The sequence below is a fragment of the Sarcophilus harrisii genome, chromosome 6 (genome assembly GCF_902635505.1).
Source record: "Sarcophilus harrisii chromosome 6, mSarHar1.11, whole genome shotgun sequence".
NCBI lineage: Eukaryota > Metazoa > Chordata > Mammalia > Dasyuromorphia > Dasyuridae > Sarcophilus > Sarcophilus harrisii.
In genome coordinates this window covers 70,018,890-70,036,992 of record NC_045431.1, presented here as the reverse complement: position 1 = coordinate 70,036,992, position 18,103 = coordinate 70,018,890, and the positions used below count along the sequence as shown (strand labels likewise).

General features: G+C 34.5%; 1 protein-coding gene across 1 annotated transcript in view; it reads right to left on the bottom strand.

Moving 5' to 3' along the window:
* The window catches only part of MMAA (metabolism of cobalamin associated A), an 89,826-nt gene extending 75,245 nt beyond the window's left edge, over window positions 1-14,581 (bottom strand). The window contains exon 1 of the mRNA XM_031943901.1: window positions 14,456-14,581. The gene's annotated coding sequence lies outside the window, so the exon portion shown is untranslated. The remainder of the gene's footprint in view (window positions 1-14,455) is intronic.
* Window positions 14,582-18,103: the final 3,522 nt, after the last annotated feature.

The window sequence follows — 18,103 nt, the reverse complement described above, 5'->3', positions numbered from 1 at the left end:
TTCAAACATCAACCTGATGAGATCTTTGTGTAACTAAAAGGACAGGTTTGCAAGACTACTGCTCAGAGTTAGGGCTGCTATCTGTGGCCACTGAACAGTTTTTCCTTTGAAGTGCACTGATTCATTTAGAAATTAGCCATGGACTCATTGGGAACAACCACCCAGAGAAGCCAAATGTGTGAAGTTACAGTATCACAGTCTCACAAGGCATTTAAAATTCATAAGCCTGTTTCCATTGCTCACTTCCCCTCCCCTGCTGTCTTGAAATCCTGGTGAGATATCCAAGAACAAGACTGGGGATGTAGTTGACAAAACAGAAAAGCTGTTCCCGGACAGCTCAGCTCTGGATGAATTTAATAAGTGGAAAGATAATGAAAGTGGGTTGTATTTGCATAATGCCCTCAGAGATTCATGGAACAAGGTCGGATTCCTATGAAAAATCAAAGTAATAGAACTAAATCTCTAATTCTTATGGGGAAAATCATCCATTTAAAAAAGACATAATCAACTATATGGATACCCACAAACACAGAGCAGCACACTAAATATGGCTTATTTCAAAAATCCTATCATTTAATTATTCTAATGGAAATTGGAAATTTTTTCCACCCTACAGACCACTCTTAAGCATAAAAATAAGGGATTCATAAATCTCTGTGATAGTTGACTCATAAAGTCTCTTTTATCATGATTTTAAAATTTTATTAAATTTATTATCTTTTTCTTTTAATAAAATAACTTTTGTTAAAAGGTTCTTATTAAACCTTTTGTTTTTATCCCACACTCATTAATACCCTCCACTTTCAAGCTATGCTCCTTTCCCAAACTCACGGAATCCTTTCTTATAACAAAGTAAAACATTTAAGCAAAGCCGGCCATACAAGGATGGGCTGCTTCTGACTGGACAGAGTGCATTCAGCATCCATCACACACTCACACACACACATGCAATGAGAGGATAAACCCTCAGGATCATTTCTCAGGAACCCAGATTGCTTCTTAGTTCTGTGCTTTTTAGAGATGTTAACATTCTACTTTCTTTACTCTTTATCACTTCCCATGTTCCTCTGACTTCTTGCTACTTCTCATTTCTTTCAATGTGCTACATTTATATACCATTAATGTGCAACCATTTCTTGAATGAGCCTCCTTCCCCCCATCATATCAGAAGCAAAAGAGAAACTTGAGTAGTTCTGGTCCGACTTATTTATTTTGATCAAAATAACCAAATTTTACTTTTTTGATATATAAATGTAGCTTATGTCTTTCTCCTCAGCTAGCATCTTCCTTACCCTCGTACAAAAGGTATTTGTTCAAATATTTTTTCTATTTCATAATTTCCCACTTCATTGTATTTCTACAACCCCTTGGGGGAATGGTTACATTTCCTATAAATTCTGCTATAGGACTACTGAGTCATCTGGTGAGCTGCAAGCTTTCAATAGTAATATAGAGTTTCACCACTTGATGGCGCCAAGAAAATGAAAAGTCAGGTAATAGATGGGGTTTGAGACAAGCTTTGACATCAATCTCGGGGGAAAAAAAAACCCTGCAGCAGCTAATGGAATGGAATTAAGATTGGAAAAATAGAAGAGCAAAGTCAGGAAGAATGAAAGAGATGTCTTCTTTTAAATGATGAATGAAACCATGAAGAAGAATTTTTGGAGGGTGATTGATGTTTAAATATGGGAATAAAAAAGAAAATGAGATCAGCATAAGATGAAATGAACAACTTTTGATTATATAAAATTAAAAGGTTTTGCACAAACAAAATTAGAAAAGGAACAGGTAACAGGACAAAACTTTATAGCAAACTTCTCTGATAAAACTCTTATATTCAAGATATATGAGGAACAATTCAAATTGATTAGATTAAGAGCCACCTTACAATAATTAGTCAAAGGGTACAAATATGTATTTTTCAAAGGAATAAATCCAACATATCAAAAGCTATATGAAAAACACCCCCCCAAAAAAATTTGGAATTCAAAATCTTACAAAAATGAATGTTAAAAACTTTCTTTACATGCACTTAATTTAAAAAATAAAATATTATTGAGTTTAAAAATACTCCTAGGGGCTGCTAAATGGCACAGTGGATAGAGTACCAGCCCTGAAGTCAGGAGGACCTGAGTTCAAGTATGATCTCAAACACTTAACACTTCCTAACTGTGTGACCTTAGGCAAGTCACTTAACCCCAACTGCCTCAGCAAACAAACAAATAAATAATGAAAAAATACTCCCAATCATTAATAGATATGAAAATAAAAATACCTTCACATATTGGGACTGGCATAGATGACAAATGAGGAATATGACAGATATTGGAGGAGCTGCAGGAAAACAGGCAAGCTAATGGACTATTTGTTGGTGGAAATGAATTGATCTAAGCCATTCTGGAAAGAAGTTTGATCAAAAGTGACTGTGCATACCCTTTGATCCAATGACTACTTAGTAGCAATCTCCAAAGAGATTAAACAAAGATGAGAAGGATTCATATGTACAAATCTAGCAGATCTTTTTCATAGTAGTCCCAAACTGGAAACTAAAGTGGAGATATTTCTTGGAGAATGACTGGACAAATTATTGTATGTAATAGCTAATATTTACATAGAATTTACTATGTGCCGAGCACACAGTAAGTTAAGTATTTTGCAATTATCTCATTTAAATGTATTGGAATATTAAGAAATGATGAAATGGTCAGTTTCAGTGGATATTGGGAGGACCTGAATGAAGTAATATAAAATTAAGCAAGCAGAACCAGGATTGCAATTTAAATAATGAGGCAGGTGAAAAATGAAATGATTGAAGAAGTTCCAGTTCTCGAGAATATTAATTTATTAAGCAATGCATGTCAAATGCCTAACAAATTGGGACCAGGTTTCTTCCTCATATTAGAGCTGGACCCCAAATATAAGAGGAAACAGATTTTTTTATCCATTAAAAGCAACTAATCAAATAAAGCCAATTAATTGAAAGGAAACAATTAACCAGGATACAACTTTAAGCGATTTTTGAACTCTTATTAATGCAATGAGTAAGCATTAATCCAGAGAACTGAAGATGAAACATGTTACCCAATTCCTGCTAGGAAGATATGGATTTAAAATGCAAAATGAGATGTACTTTTTCGGACATGAACAACGTGGGAGTTTGTTTTGTTCAACTGTGCATTTTTATGAGGGCTTTAAAATTATTATTCAATTGAGAACATTGAAAAGAAGGAAAATTAAACTTGCAAAAATAATTTTTTAAAGAAAAAGATCAGCTCCTATGTTTTTAAATTAGTAGATAAGAAATATATTAGACACCTTTAAGAGGAAGAATAGGTATATCAAAATAGAGGTACATACAAACAATAAATGAAATCAGTGTAAATGACCAAAAAATGAGAAAGGCAAGAATAACATAATTTCATAGCTGCATAGTATAATAATCCCAGTAGGAATAAGATAATATAGTAAGTCCAGTTAGGTTAGTAAAAGACAATAATTATGGTTAATTTAAAAAAAAAACCTAATAACTGCTAAGTGGTCAATGAATAGAGCACAGAGGTTAGAATCAGAAAGACTCATCTTTACAAATTCAAACCAGCCTCAGACACTTACTAGTTGTGTGACCCTGGACCAGTAACTCCACCCTATTTGCCTTGGTTTCCTCATTTGAAAAATGAATTAGAAAAGGAATGGCAAACTATTCCAGTATCTTTGCCAAGAAAATCCCCAAAAGGGATTACAAAGAATCAGACACAATTGAAATCATTCAATCATAACAATAAAAAGAAGATTAGAGAATGCTTTAATAGAGATCATTCATCCCTCTTTTCCAGGAAATGTTACTCTTTCTCTTTTCCTATCATTGTTAAAGTTGAATAAGAATAAGCTATGGTTTTCATGTATTCATTGCAGCAAATCATTACATATTCTCTTACCTTTAAAAATGCTTCCAACTTTTTTTTTTCAATGTATGTAAAAATTCACCTTTGACTGTCCTTTCTAAATTTCTGGTTACTAGGAGTAATCCACATCAAGAATAGACTAAACACAATGGAAATGTGCCACTTAATTTGACTGCTGAAGAATGACAGCTTGACAACAAATGTAATAATAATACATTTTTATGATGCTTTTTGAAGTTTACATACAGGTATTATCAACCCATATGAGGACCAGAAAAAGAAAGGGACTAACCAAGTTCCTGTAGCTCATAAATGTTACAATATGGCTTTGAACCATGAGTTTCTGATTCCAATGCATTTATGAAGGTCCTACTATGCACTAGTTATTGTACTAAATAATAGCGAGAAAAAGATGAAAGCGCCAGACTCTGTCCTCAAGAAGCTTACACGTGTTCCTTTCATTCCAGGTCCAACAGACTTTCCACCAGATTACCATGAATCCAGCATGGAAAGGATAACACAAGTGAATAGTTTAGAAATACCCACCCTTTCTGAAACGGTAGGTCTCATTAGAAAATCAGAATCAATTGTAAAAGTCTTCTGTACCAAGACTAAAAGAACCCAGGAAAATATTTTGTAGCAGCAGCAGTTTAAGTCATGGAGATTTTTTTTTTTTTTTAGTCATAAGGATTCTTCAAGGTCTTCAATATTCCTCCTGACAGTTTTGCTGTCAGCTACAATAATGGCTGACTAGCTCATGGGATTATGATTCTAGAGGGGAAAAAGACCTCTGAAGACATCCCCAATGAGATCCAGAGAACTGAAATGGCTTTTCTACTATCATTCATTCTGTAAGTATAAGATGTAGAATTTGAATCCTACTGATTCCAAAACCAGCATATTTTCCAAGCTACTATTTATTTAATAAAAATAAGATGTGCTGACTTATAGTCAAAAAATTAACCTTTTATAAAATAATTTCACTTTAAAATATTTCAGATCTCAATGAAAGCAGCCATGATTCTTGACCACAGCAATGTTAGAATCTAAGTTTCTTGAAAGCAGTGTCTGTGTCTTGTCTAGCTTTGTATTGGGTAAGAAGAATGTGAATAAAATTTTACAAACTTAAAATTGCTATGTAAATATGGACTATGGACTCTAATTTGTATCCCCAGTACCTTGTTCTTAAACTGATATGTGAGGAATCTATGATTTTATCAGCATGGGAAACTCCCCAAGGAATTCCCTAAAGTACAGAAGTAATTTACCCATGATAATACAGAGTTGCAAATAGAATTTAAATTTAGGCCTACCTGACTCCAAGAACATATACGTAGTAGGTGTTTAATAAAGGTAAATTAAATGACAAAGAGTAGAATAGAAACACTGTGAAGATAGAGTAGCTAATATTTTATACATTCTCTAAAATATGTGGTTATATGGTTGGACTTTGATTCAGACCTATATTCGAATCATCTGAGATATTTATTATCTATGTGATCTTGAAGAAGCCATTTAACTTTTATTTGTCTCAATTTCCTCATGTGTTGAATGTGGATAATAAGAATATTCAGCTCAAATGGGTTGTTAATGAAATGGTATATAAAAGGCACTTTGCGAACCTTCAAGATATGTTTGACAAACAGTTGGTGAAATGGCTGAATAAGTTGTGATATATGAATGTAATGTGAATATGTTTTATAAGAAATGATGAGCAGGAAGATTTCCTAAAAACCTGGAAAGACTTACATGAACTGATACTGAGTGAAGAGCAGAACCAGGAGAACTGTACACAGTAACAGCAAGATTGTGTGATGATCAACTATAACAGATTTACTTCTTCTCAGAAATACAGTGACTTAAGACAATTCCAAAAGACTTGGAAGAATGGAAAATGTCATCCAAATCCAGACTCTGCCCAAAGGGCTATAAAATTGTATATAGTCTTTGTTCCAGCAGTCTCGTTCCTGAGTCTGTATCCCAAAGAGATCATTAAAAAGGAAAAGGACCAATATGTGCAAAAATGTTTGTAGCAGCTATTTTTGTAGTGGCAAAAACTGGAAATAGAATAGATGCCTATTAGTTGGGGAATGGATGAATAAGTTATAGTATATGAAGGTAATAGAATATTATTGTTCTATAAGAAATGATGAACTGGCTGATTTCAGAAAAGTCTGGACAGATTTACATGAACTGGTGCTGAGTGAAGTGAGGAGAGTATTGTACATTGTAGCAAGTAAGATTATGTGATGATCAACTGTTACTCATTTGGTTTTTCTTAACAATGTGGTGATGGAAGGCAATTCCAATAGTTTTGGGATAGAAAATGTCTATCACATCAGACCAAAAGGAGAAAAAAATCTACAAGGAAGAAAAAAACCAAACATAATAAAGGTAAAAATACTATGGGGAGAACTGTGGAGACTGAATGTGGATTGGAACATAGTATTTTTACCTTTATTATGTTTGGTTTTTTTCTTCCTTGTAGATTTTTTTCTCCTTTTGGTCTGATTTTTCTTGCATAACATGACAAGTTATGGAAATATGTTTAAAAGGATTGCAAATATTAAAACTATATCATATTGCTTGCTGTCTGGTGAGGGAGAAGGTAAGGGAGGAAAGAAGGGCAAAAAATTTAGAACACAAAATCTTACAAAAATAAATGTTGAAAACTATCTTCATATGTTTTTGAAAAAATAAAATAATGATTAAAAAAAAAAAAAAAAGAAAATGCCATCCACATCCAGAGAAAAAACTACGGAGACTGAATATAGATCTCTTTTTTACTTTTTTTTTTTTTGGTTGTTTTTCTTTGTCACAGTTTTCCCATTTTGTTCTGAATTTTCCTTACCTACATGACTAATATGGAAATATTATTGAAATGATTGTACATATATAACCTATATCAGATTGCTTACTGTCTTGAGGAGGGGGGAGGGAAGGGATAGAGGGAGAAAAAATTTAGAACTCAAATCTTATAAAAATTGATGTAAAAACTATTTTTACATGTAATTGGAAAAATAAAATACCCTTAAGTGAAAAAAGTAAAGTTAAAAAATGAGGGAAAAGGTATATAAATTAGATAGATATCTAAGTATTAAATGTATTTGTGTATATATATATACATACATATAGCTATATATACATACAATAAGCTATTATTAGTGGTAGCATCTGCATAGCTGTAACAATATGCAATATAAAGATAAAACTCCATATATTGATAATTCAATTATATATGAATACTTCTACATGCCTTTTTTTTTTTCTTTTTTGGTCTAGATCTCTGTCTTCATGAATGTAGGGAATTCTCAGTGTGGAAACACCTTTCTTCCTGACTAAAGATCAGCAACTAGTGTGTAATTTCTAACCTTAGGGAAGCTGTTTTAGCACCAGGGATTAAATAACTTGTCCAGAGTCCTATAACTAACGTGTGTCAGAGGCCTCTTAGCACATGTGTGTTACTGGTCAATAAGATAAAATTAAAGGCATAAAGATAGACAAAGATGAAAAAAAAAAACTATTCCTAATTACTAGTGACATGATGGTTTATTTGGGACCATTTTAGACTTGTTTCACAGAGTTTTAAAAAGAAAAGGAAAAAAAGCAGTTACGCATCAAATCACTGGGCTGGAAGGGACCTTGAGAGGTCACCTAGTCCGTGACCTTTCATTTAGCTTACCCTCCCTTCCCCCATATCTCTACCTGATGAACTGAAAAACTTCTTTACTTCCATTGAAAAGAGACCTGTGAGTCTCTTCCTCCCACTGCTTCCCCACCCTTCCTCCTATATTTAAGCTTTGCTAGTATCCCCCATCTTTAACTCATGCTAAGTAGCTCCTGGTATTTTTTCAGGATGGTCTGAGCACAGAACTGAAAAGAAAGAATTGCTGAGTTGGACCAATAATTACAGGCCAGACACACGTTCTGGTTTTGCATGGCTGGTCACACAAAGTTGGTTTTTGTTTCGTTTTATCTGTCATCACCAGCATACCAAGCTGGCCTCCAGCTTAGGATTTAGGTCAACTTTTTCACCTCTTCATTATAACATCGACCAAATCGACTTTAACTTTTTCTCCCTTGCACTTTATAGAATTAATCAGATAAGGCTAGTCCTTTTAGGACTGTAGATAAGGGATATTCCAAAGAGATTCTGTTCCTTTTAACCATAAGAGAAAGCTTAGGAATGTTCACAAGTTATAAAACCTTTAAACTTACATCACCAATGTCATAAATTTATAGAGTTCAATCACGGTTAAAACAATCATCATCTAGATAGCTTTCAGTCAGACCATCATAGAATCATGGAAATTTAGGACTGCTAGAGAGCTCAGAAACTACATTAAGAATAAGAGCTGACTTTATTGAGCATAGGTGCTTTCAATGCACTATTTCCAAATGATGGTCCTCTAAAAAAATATAGATATTATTATCTCCATTTTATATGAGAAAACTGAGGCCCAGAGATGTTAAGAGAATGCCAAAGGCACGATTTGAACATGTCTTACCATGTTGAAAGTGCTGTGATCTTTCCACTATAAATAAATGATATAAATCTTTCAACTCAATCAACATAAAACTTAATGATTGCATATTGTCCTATTTTTTGTTTTTCTTTTATTCTTAAATTAACAATAATATATTTTCCTCCTCCTTTCCTAATTTGAAAAATACAAAACCCTTCCTTGTATGAAGCAAAAAAAAATCCATAATGGCCAAGCCCAAAAATGTATGTCTCATTCTTCATTCTGAATCCATTACCTCTCTATTAAGGGGTAGGTAGCAGAGATCATAAACTTGTCCTTTGTAAGCATGGTTAGCACAGCGCTTAACAGAAGGTCTGGCACAAATTAGGGGGTTAATAGGTGCTTATTGATTGATTAATGGTTGACCATTGCATTGATCTTAAGTCCTTCAAAGTGATTTGTCTAGGTATTTTCTTTCATGATTTCTTGAAATACGATATTGTCTTTTTTTTTTAGCCATGGCTTTCAGGTAATACAATGCTTTTAAAGTTATTTCTATTTTTTAAATCTTTTTATTCTGAACTTAAATATTCAAAAAAGAGAATTTCCATATATATAAAATAAAACACAGAAATTTATAATTCATAATCCTTGCTTTAAAAAAAACACATAAATTCTATGTATTACTTGTAATACTGTTCTGCTTGTCTGTTTTCTTTGGAATTTTCTTCTCATCTGTGCATTTTAAAAAAATTACAATTGTCTTTTTTTTTTTTTTTTTTTTTTTTGCATCAGTGTTGCTAATTCTCTCATTCTTTCTCTTTCTATTAAAAACTGAAAGGAGAAAGAAAAACAAACCTTGCAACTGTTATAGGTGTCTGGTGCACGGACAGACCCATCAGCTTGCTCAAATGGTGTCTGCACATGGAGAACACTAGGGAGCAGATGGTATTACCAGGTGGAGGATGCTAGGGAGCAGATGGTGTCTGCATGTGGAGAAGGTTGGGAGCTGCTTCTAGGAGAATCGTGCTGCTACATGAAGGAAGTATCTTGGAGAGAGTGGCACATGCGTGGACATGCCGTTTGTTTCTGGCTGGTCTATCATGCCGTTGATGGGGCAAGGGGGAATTTTGTTTCCTTTAATCATGAAGCTGGGACTTCCCAAGATCCTCACTCAGTTCCCATCATCCTTTTGCTTCAATTTACTTCAATTCACTAGAAAACCATGTTATAAAACAAGTGATCCCCAACCCAAATTGTTGGAACTAAAGCTGTGTATGAACAGAATCACAGTAACAGCCCAATCTCTCCACCCCAAACTGAGGTGATTTAAGGAAAAGTATGTCTCTGAGGTAATAGGGGAAATGTTTTTATGTTTGCTATTGCTATTTTGCTTTTGTAAAAGCCACCAGGTTTTTAAGTAGTTAAATGGAACTGAGGTGATAGACATTGGGCCCCAGTAAATGAGAAGTATATAGCCAGTCAAAGCTTATGAGAGAAGAAAGAAATGATCAAAAAACCCCAATAGTGTCCTGAAAATCTGAAGGGTGATACAGGTTAGACCCTGAGAGGGCAGGATTGGAGCATTCACATTTCATAATAATTTTCAGTTTCTTGTCATTACTAAAAGAGTGCTCCTATATGATTCCTTTTTCTCCTTCTTTGATCTCTGTAGGGTGTAGGGCTAGTGGATTTATCACTGGGAAAAAGAGTATGTATATTCTGGTAACTTTGGGGACATAGTATCAAAATTATTTCCAGAATAGCTGGGCCAATGGACTAAAGGTTGTAGTGTTAAAACCAGCACATACATCCTGGACACAGAAAGAAACACTCATCATTCTGCAGGTAATTAAATTCTTACAATATCAGTGTCAGATTATGCTTTGTTTCATTTGTATTCAGTATAGGTTACCTGTTACTGAGAGCCATTATATTTATATAAGTGGAAACATCATTCTATTATTTCCTATGGAAAGGAACTGCAATTCAGTGTATTTTAAAATTTCATTTTGGTGATGGTATTTTAAAATCAAAATCGAGGAAAAGAAATCTTTTAAAATGTATATTACATATGAGCTGTTGACCTGAAACATAATTCAATATTTACCAGAGGCTATATGTTTTTATGGCTGAGCTTGAAAAGAGGAAAACTGTAGTATTTGTCTCAATTAATTTGTGTTCAATTGGATATGATAAATATCCATATTTGCCCCTAAACCAAATTCAAATACACTGATTTTGTTGCTTTTCTATTTTAGGAGGGAAGGAGACAGACTGGATTGCTGAATGTTTCTTTCTTTAAAAAGTTAAATATACCCATTTAAGTTGTCAGCATTAATGAGAAATGTCTGTTTATTCAATTAAATAAATAACTCATTGGCTATGTTAGCTCAATTTTCTATTGATACTGCTCATTGGCCATCACATTCACAAGAAGGCCCAACAGCTTTTACCTTTTTTTAGCTTTATTACGCTGCTTGTATAGTGGGATGATGGCCAATTCTCAGAGAATTTTATTAGCTACTTTCCAATTTTCCCAAAGTGAGTTAGTAAAAGGAGAGGGAAAGAGAACAGGGGAAAGGGAAAGAGAAGGAAAGAAGGAAAGGAAGAATAGATAAGTGAAAGGCGAGTGAGGAGAAAGAAATGGAAGAAAAGTATAGAAGGAATAATTTCCTTACCCCTGTCCCTATGACAGTGAGCCTATTTTTTCCTAAAAGATATTAAAACCATCTTTAAGATTTGGATGGCTCAAGAGACTAAAGATTCAAACTACAGACATCACTCCCTGGACAACTATGTACAAAACAGCCCCGGAGAGCTCCAGGCTTATTCCAAAGCTTGGTAGGCAAAGTAGCTTCATTCAACTGAATCAATATGAGGCATCTTTATTGCTTTTCCTGGTTCAATATCCTTCTGCAATACCCAAGTAAATCTGTTTGTTAACTGTCACATGACTTAGAGGTGTCTCATTTTGTTCCAGTATTGAACATAACCCAGCACGGAATTGACCCTGTGCATAGTGAAAGAAAAAAGGCAGAAATGGAAGAAAGTATGAGGGAGAATAAATGATAGATAGGAAATCAAGAACAGTCTGTCAGAGAAATCTTGACAAGATGTTTCTAAATGAATCTCAAAGGGTCCAGTGTTGCATTTTTTGATCAGGGAAACTCCATTTACCAGTGCTTATAGTAAACAAAGCACCTTACTGTGGGGAGAGTTACAAGAGAATTCATAGAAATAGTTCTCCTCCTGAAATAGCTTATAGTCTAAAGAACAACTTTTATGCAAAAAGCTCTTATACGTCACAAATATACCCAGGTACATATCAAGAGATTTTGCACTTTTGTAGCCCCCAACTATAATTCTGGAAACCTACATTAGGATATATCTAATAAGTTTTCAGCAACTCAGCAACAGTCGATGACCCTTTTGGGGGAAAACTTTTGTTTTTAAATTGAAGAGAATAAAATTAACACAACAAATCTCATAAGAAAAAATGACACCTGCCCATGAGCAATCCTTCCTGAGAAATCTCTTGAAGTAGCTATCTTCAAAGGTTGGACTCTAAGTAACAACCTTGAGGGAAAGTGACCCCCTTCATCTTAGCATCTATGATAGAAAAAGATAAGAAAGCCAAGCATAGTCTGATATGCACCTTGGAGTTTAAGGAAGTAGATTTCAAAGGGTTCACAAAACGGATAAATAGCCCTAATGGCCTAAAATTCTGTAGGAGAAATCAGCCCAGAAGGGAAGAAAGTGCTAAAGAATGAGATTTTTAAAACACAAAGAGAAATAAGGTTCTATGAGGAAGAAAAATTAGAATAATATTGAAACATAATGGATTCATCAATCAACTTGGATTTTTAAATATTACATGCAATATAAATTATATAATACGTACATAGATATTTGAGAGAAAGAAAAAAAAAACATTAATGCTGTACTTGATGTTTTAGCACAAGTATGCCAGAAATAATTTTTTCATAATTTGACATTACTCACTTTAAGTGATTGGCCCCAAGACCTACCTGAGGGCACTGTCTTTTTTTACAGGGAAGATTAAATTTGGTTATCACCTTTAATCTGTGTCCTTAACTTTTCTTCTACTGACTTTTCCAAAGTTCCCTTAATCTGAAAAAAATTTTAGGCTGCAGAAAATAATTACTTCTTGATATTCTCAGTTTTCCTAAAAAATAAATTTTTAATATTTCCACATATATAAGATGGAATGAAAAGCAAGTAATGAAGGATGAAAACAAAAGCATGGATTTTCTCTAAGGGTATTGTCAGGAACACCACAAGTCAGAATAGATCTGAGAATGGCATAGGAAAAAGCTTAAACTGTGGGCTGCAACCCCAGATAGGTCATGTAATTGAACCTGGGGGTTGTGGAATTATCTGTTATCGTTAAATGTTAAATTTGTAAACCTATTTTATATATCCAGGGTCACCTAAAAATTTCTTGAGGGAAAAAGGGGGTCATGAGTGGAAAAAGTTTAAGAATCTCTGGAATAGACTTAAGAAAAAAAAGGAGGGGTTGTTTTGGTGGGCTTTTTTTGTGTGTGTGCTACATTTTAGGGGGAAAAAGGCTCAAAAAAAGAAAGAACCACTGTTAGAACAGTGATGATGGGCATCTGAGAGAAGGAAGAGTATACCTGTTTTTTTGCCTTTGTCTCATCTTTGGATTGGAATGAACAAAACTAAAAAGACTACTATAGAATTGATACAGAAGTTCATAGGATCAGAGATTTAGAGTTGGAAGGAATCTTTGTAGACATTTTAACCAAGTCTTTTATTTTACAGATGGGGAAACAGAGACCTAGAAAAGTTAAATAGTTTGCTTAAAGCCACACAGGAAGTGGATCACTTTGGATTTGAATTCATATTCTCTTCTTCCAAATTCATCACATGTTAACTTAGATCAAAATTCCCTCCCAAGCAAGAAGATAATAAAAGAGTACCTAGATACCCATGCTAAATTCAAAGCATTAGGCCCAGACAAATTACTTCACCAGGTACTGAAAGGATGGCAGAAATAATTGCTGAGTCACTCCAATAACCTTTGAAAAAACTATGAAATCCAGGCAGAAGTCTTGTACAAAGAAAGGTTTCTGATTTTCAAAAGAAAAGAGAAGAGAAATGGGGATTACCTTAGATTTCTGCAGAATTTTTGAATGTTACAATTTTAAAGTTGGCTAGAAATCATCTAGAAAAGAAAGGAGTAATCACAAAGAAACCTCCTGGTTACTAGGCTAATAGATTAGGAGAATGTTACCTTGACGTTAACAAAACTGTAGAAAATTTCTCTCATATTATTTTTTGTGGAAAAATGGAGAAACACATACTCCATAGTGGTAATGTAATTAGTAATATTGGGAACTGATCCAGTGACTATATGTAAAGAAGGTCCATTAGTGTTTAATGTTAGCACAGAGGAAGGTATCTAGGTGTCTCAAGGATTTTGTGCTTAGCTCTCTAATCACAATATTTTAGCAGTTACCTGGAGGGAGAGGGAGGGCGGAATGCAGATGGTTTGATTATCAGATTTGCAAATGACATAAAAGTGGAAAGCATAGTTAACACTCTGGTGACAGATTTAGAGTACAAAAAAGATCTTGACAGACAAGAACTCTGTACCAAATTTAGGAAGGTGAAGTTAGGTAGGAATAAAAGTAAAATCTTATAATTGGTTTAAAAAAGTTGACTTTACATGTACAAGATGGTCTGGATCAGGGGTCCTCAAAGTAGTCAAGTCCAGCTTGCAGCAAAATAGTCTTTACATTTTAAAACAAAATTTTATTGTATTTAAAAATGAAAAAAAAAAATTAGTGAATCAGTGAAAAACAGGATCCTCCTATTGTATTTGCTGACCCTTGGTCTAGCTCACAATTCATCTGAAGTTACAGTGAACTGCTAACTTAATACAGTTCTATTCGTTTACCATAAGAAATATTATATACAGAACTATATCTGGAGCACTGTATATATCTCATGTTTTTGGAATGATGCAAATAAAATAGAGAATAATAAGAAAAGTTGAGAATGGTAAAAGGCCACACCACCTGACTGATGAACACTGCTTACCTTCTCCTGCCAGAGGAAGGATGGATTCAGGATGCTGAATGGATCTCAAAATGGATGGGGCCAATGTGGAAGTTTGTTTTGCTTGTCTACATCTGTTTATTAAAGGGTTTTCTTTCTTTTTTTTCCCTCCTCCTATGGTAGGGAAGTGAAGAGAAAATAAAACTTATTAGTGAGGGAAAATGAAATTTTTATAAAAAAAATTTTTTATATATAACCTGAGGATCTAGATCTAGAAGATCTAGAGAAGGGAAAAAATGTTGGAGGAAAAGAGGAAAGGTTGAAACACTGTCACTAAGTGTTTGAGGGATTTTCATCACTTGGAAGCAGGATAGATTTGTTTATGTGACCTAGAAGAACTACATTTATGATAGAACAGTAGATCTAGAATTGGAAAGAACCTCGGAGGCAATTTAGTCAACTCTCTTAATTTATTGGTTGAAGAAATTGAGTTGCTTAAAAGTTACCAAGTGATCTACCCAGGAATACTAGCAAGGTAGCAAGTAGCAGAACTATGATTCAAATCGAAGTCTCTCAGCACTCTAAATTTAGTGCTTTAAATTGAGCATACTGTCCAGAGGCTTCCTGTACCTGCCTCTGATAATAAACATCATCATAATTTGTGCTACTGAACTTCATGAACATCTCTAAGATTAGTTACTAGGTTGTAGAAAGTCCATTGATGACAATATACATTTTGGGGATATTTTTAAAATTATACGGATGCTGACTCATTAGTGAGTTATACTGAGGTGGTCAGAGAGAAATGATGTATACCAAGTATGGTCAGCGTCCCTTGAAGTCAAAGAGAAGATCCACAGTTTCAAGAGTTTTAGAAGGTCAAGAAAAACTCAGAATTAAAGAATGCTCCTTAGTTTTAAGATTGGGAAGGAGATCAGAGACAATCCTTAGAGGGAAAAGAGACATTCAAAAAGGGGTGTGCTTCTCTTGGTGACCAGTCAAAAATGATCGGTCTTTGCTTACATTGTTTTACTTCCTGACTATAACCCTTTGCAATCTTCCTTATGCCATTGGTGGTCATCTAAATTTTTGTATAATTAATGTCAGTGAAGATAAGGAGTGAGGAAAAAGTTTTAACTCTAAAAAAGCCAGGAGACCTCATACTTCTTTTAGCAACAATGTGGAGCAGATCAAGATGGACATCCTACCTTCGTACCTTTGTATACACCTGGAATACAGTCCCTTCTTGCTCAGGTGCCACCTTCTACTAAGTAAATCAATTTTTGCTAATGGTTAGATGGACTATGAGTCTCTCATTTCACTCTAGTCTTGCATCTCAATTCTAAGACAAGACAGGTCTGGTCTATTACAAAAGGTGATCCAAAAATAAAATATAAGATTTTCTGAAAAAAATATAATAAAAGTTATAGTGAGAAACCAGAACAAATGTAGTAGGAGCTAAGGCTTCTCCTTGAAAGTTGTCTTGGTCCTTTCAATTATTAATATCCTCCCTGGCTTGCAAATGACTTTAGAATGATTGTACTCTCTTTTGCATTTATCTTTTTGTGGACATATTAGTTGCATCAAGCTTCTTATTTTCAGGAATTGTTTTGGTTTTGTGTGTGTACTTTAACATGTGTTATCATAAATGTTAATACAGGTTATAGTATCACACGCATGTGTTGATATATCACATGTATGTTAACATTATATGCCTATCACATAATAAGCACTTAATAAATACTTGTTGAATGAACATTAACTATGAGAAAAGGATTATAACTGAATGCATGATGTGGTGGAAAGAACACTGGGCTTAGAGGCAGAGGTGCTGCATTAAAATCCTGACTGTCATTTCCTCTATAATCTTAGGGAAATCACTCAACCTTTTTGGACCTATTCCCTAATCAATCAAATGACTAGATGACTTCTTAGCTCTTTCCATTTCTAAATCTGTAGTCTCTCATCCTATGATTCAAAACACGAGGGCGTTGAAATGTAAACCAAATTGTTCTCCGTGGGAACAGATTTTGAAAATTTTCCTTGCACAGATGGTATTGGTGGAAGGTCATAGTTTCCATTAAGGATTATTATTTGAATGTCTGTCTACTATGTGCCTTGCTTAGGGCCAAATGTCATCAGGAATAAATACAAAAAAAGATACTCTTTCAAAAATCAGGCTTCTGATCTTCTGTTCTTCTGAAATGACTTTCAAGTTCTGAAAAACCAAAGAGAAGTAATACTATTGCTCAATGAGATGGAAGATTACATGAGCTTCTCGGATAAGGTCTTGGCTGGGATACTGCCATGGGGAAGTCAGAATCTACTTTCTAAGGCTTTTGGAAAGTGCTTCCAAAAATTTCAACATCTGAATCATTTAAGACAAATCTGAGAGATCTGGCAAATCTTTAAAGGGTGAAGTTCTGTGGAATCCACAAATAGTTTCTTGAAGTTTGGACTTTCATGCTTCGTTGTTTATTTGGTTGAGCGGATTCTTCTTGTTCTTAATTGATGTTTTTTAAAAATAGTTTTGGATTTTGTCATCGAATAGCTAAGTGATATAGACATAAATTCTACTCTGGGGTGATTACAATCAATGAAATGTAGAGGCTGTCATATTTCTTTGGATATATCTTCAAAATTAATTTGACTTCTCAGGTCAAGTCTCTTGGTTTATCATCTGGGAGTTTTCTATACAAATGATATAATAGTTTAATTCCTAGCCTTCCTAACATACCATTTCAAAAAAATGCCTTTACTGCCTCTGGCTCACTATTAAAAAGTAAACACATTGATGGGGACTCATGAGTTATATAGGATCATGGACCCATAGAGTAACCTGAACGTGGAGTGGAGTTTTTTGAAGACAGTAGAGTACCTTGAGTAGAAGGTGGAAGATTCACTTATTGTGCCTCCAAGGAGACAATTACCCCACCCCACCCCATATTAAGGGTACTTTCTGGGTATTCACAGATCAAAGATTTAGAAAGGGAATGACACAGGTCTTCTAGTTCAACACTTCCATTTTATGGCTAAGGGAACTGAGGCCACAAAGGGGATAAGTGACTAGCTCAAAGACATCCAGGATCAGAACTCAAGTTTTCTGACTCCTTTTTTTCTTTTAATGATCCTAGCACTTATTTATTTTAATAGTCTTTTTTTCCCCAAATACATGCAAAGATAGTTTTCACATTCATTTACTTTTGCAAAACCTTATGTTCCAAATTTTTCTCCCTCCTTCCTCCCCACCCTCTCCCAGACAGCAAGTCTGGGATATATATATATGTGTGCAATTCTCCTAAATATATTTCCATATTTATCATCTACCCAAGAAAAACCAGATCAAAAGGGGAAAGAAAAAAAAATCATGGTCTGACTCCTCTTTTTAAAAGTGAAACAGAAAACATGAAAGCTATAGCTGGTCCCCCAAATCTTTATACCTTCATGCCAGGATAGGCTAGTTAATTATAGGAACTAGTGGGATGCTCACCTTAACCCTGAGAAATGAATCTATTGGGGACTCAGCACCCTTGCCCAACCTCTCTCCCTACAGGTAGATGGGAAACCTGGGACTAAGGTACGGTGACCTAGAACTGGAGGGGCCCTTGAGAGTAATAGCCACTGTTCCGGAGGCTGACCACTGGTGAGCCTCTGATGTTTATTTACACAGGGGAAAATGTGGATTCTTAT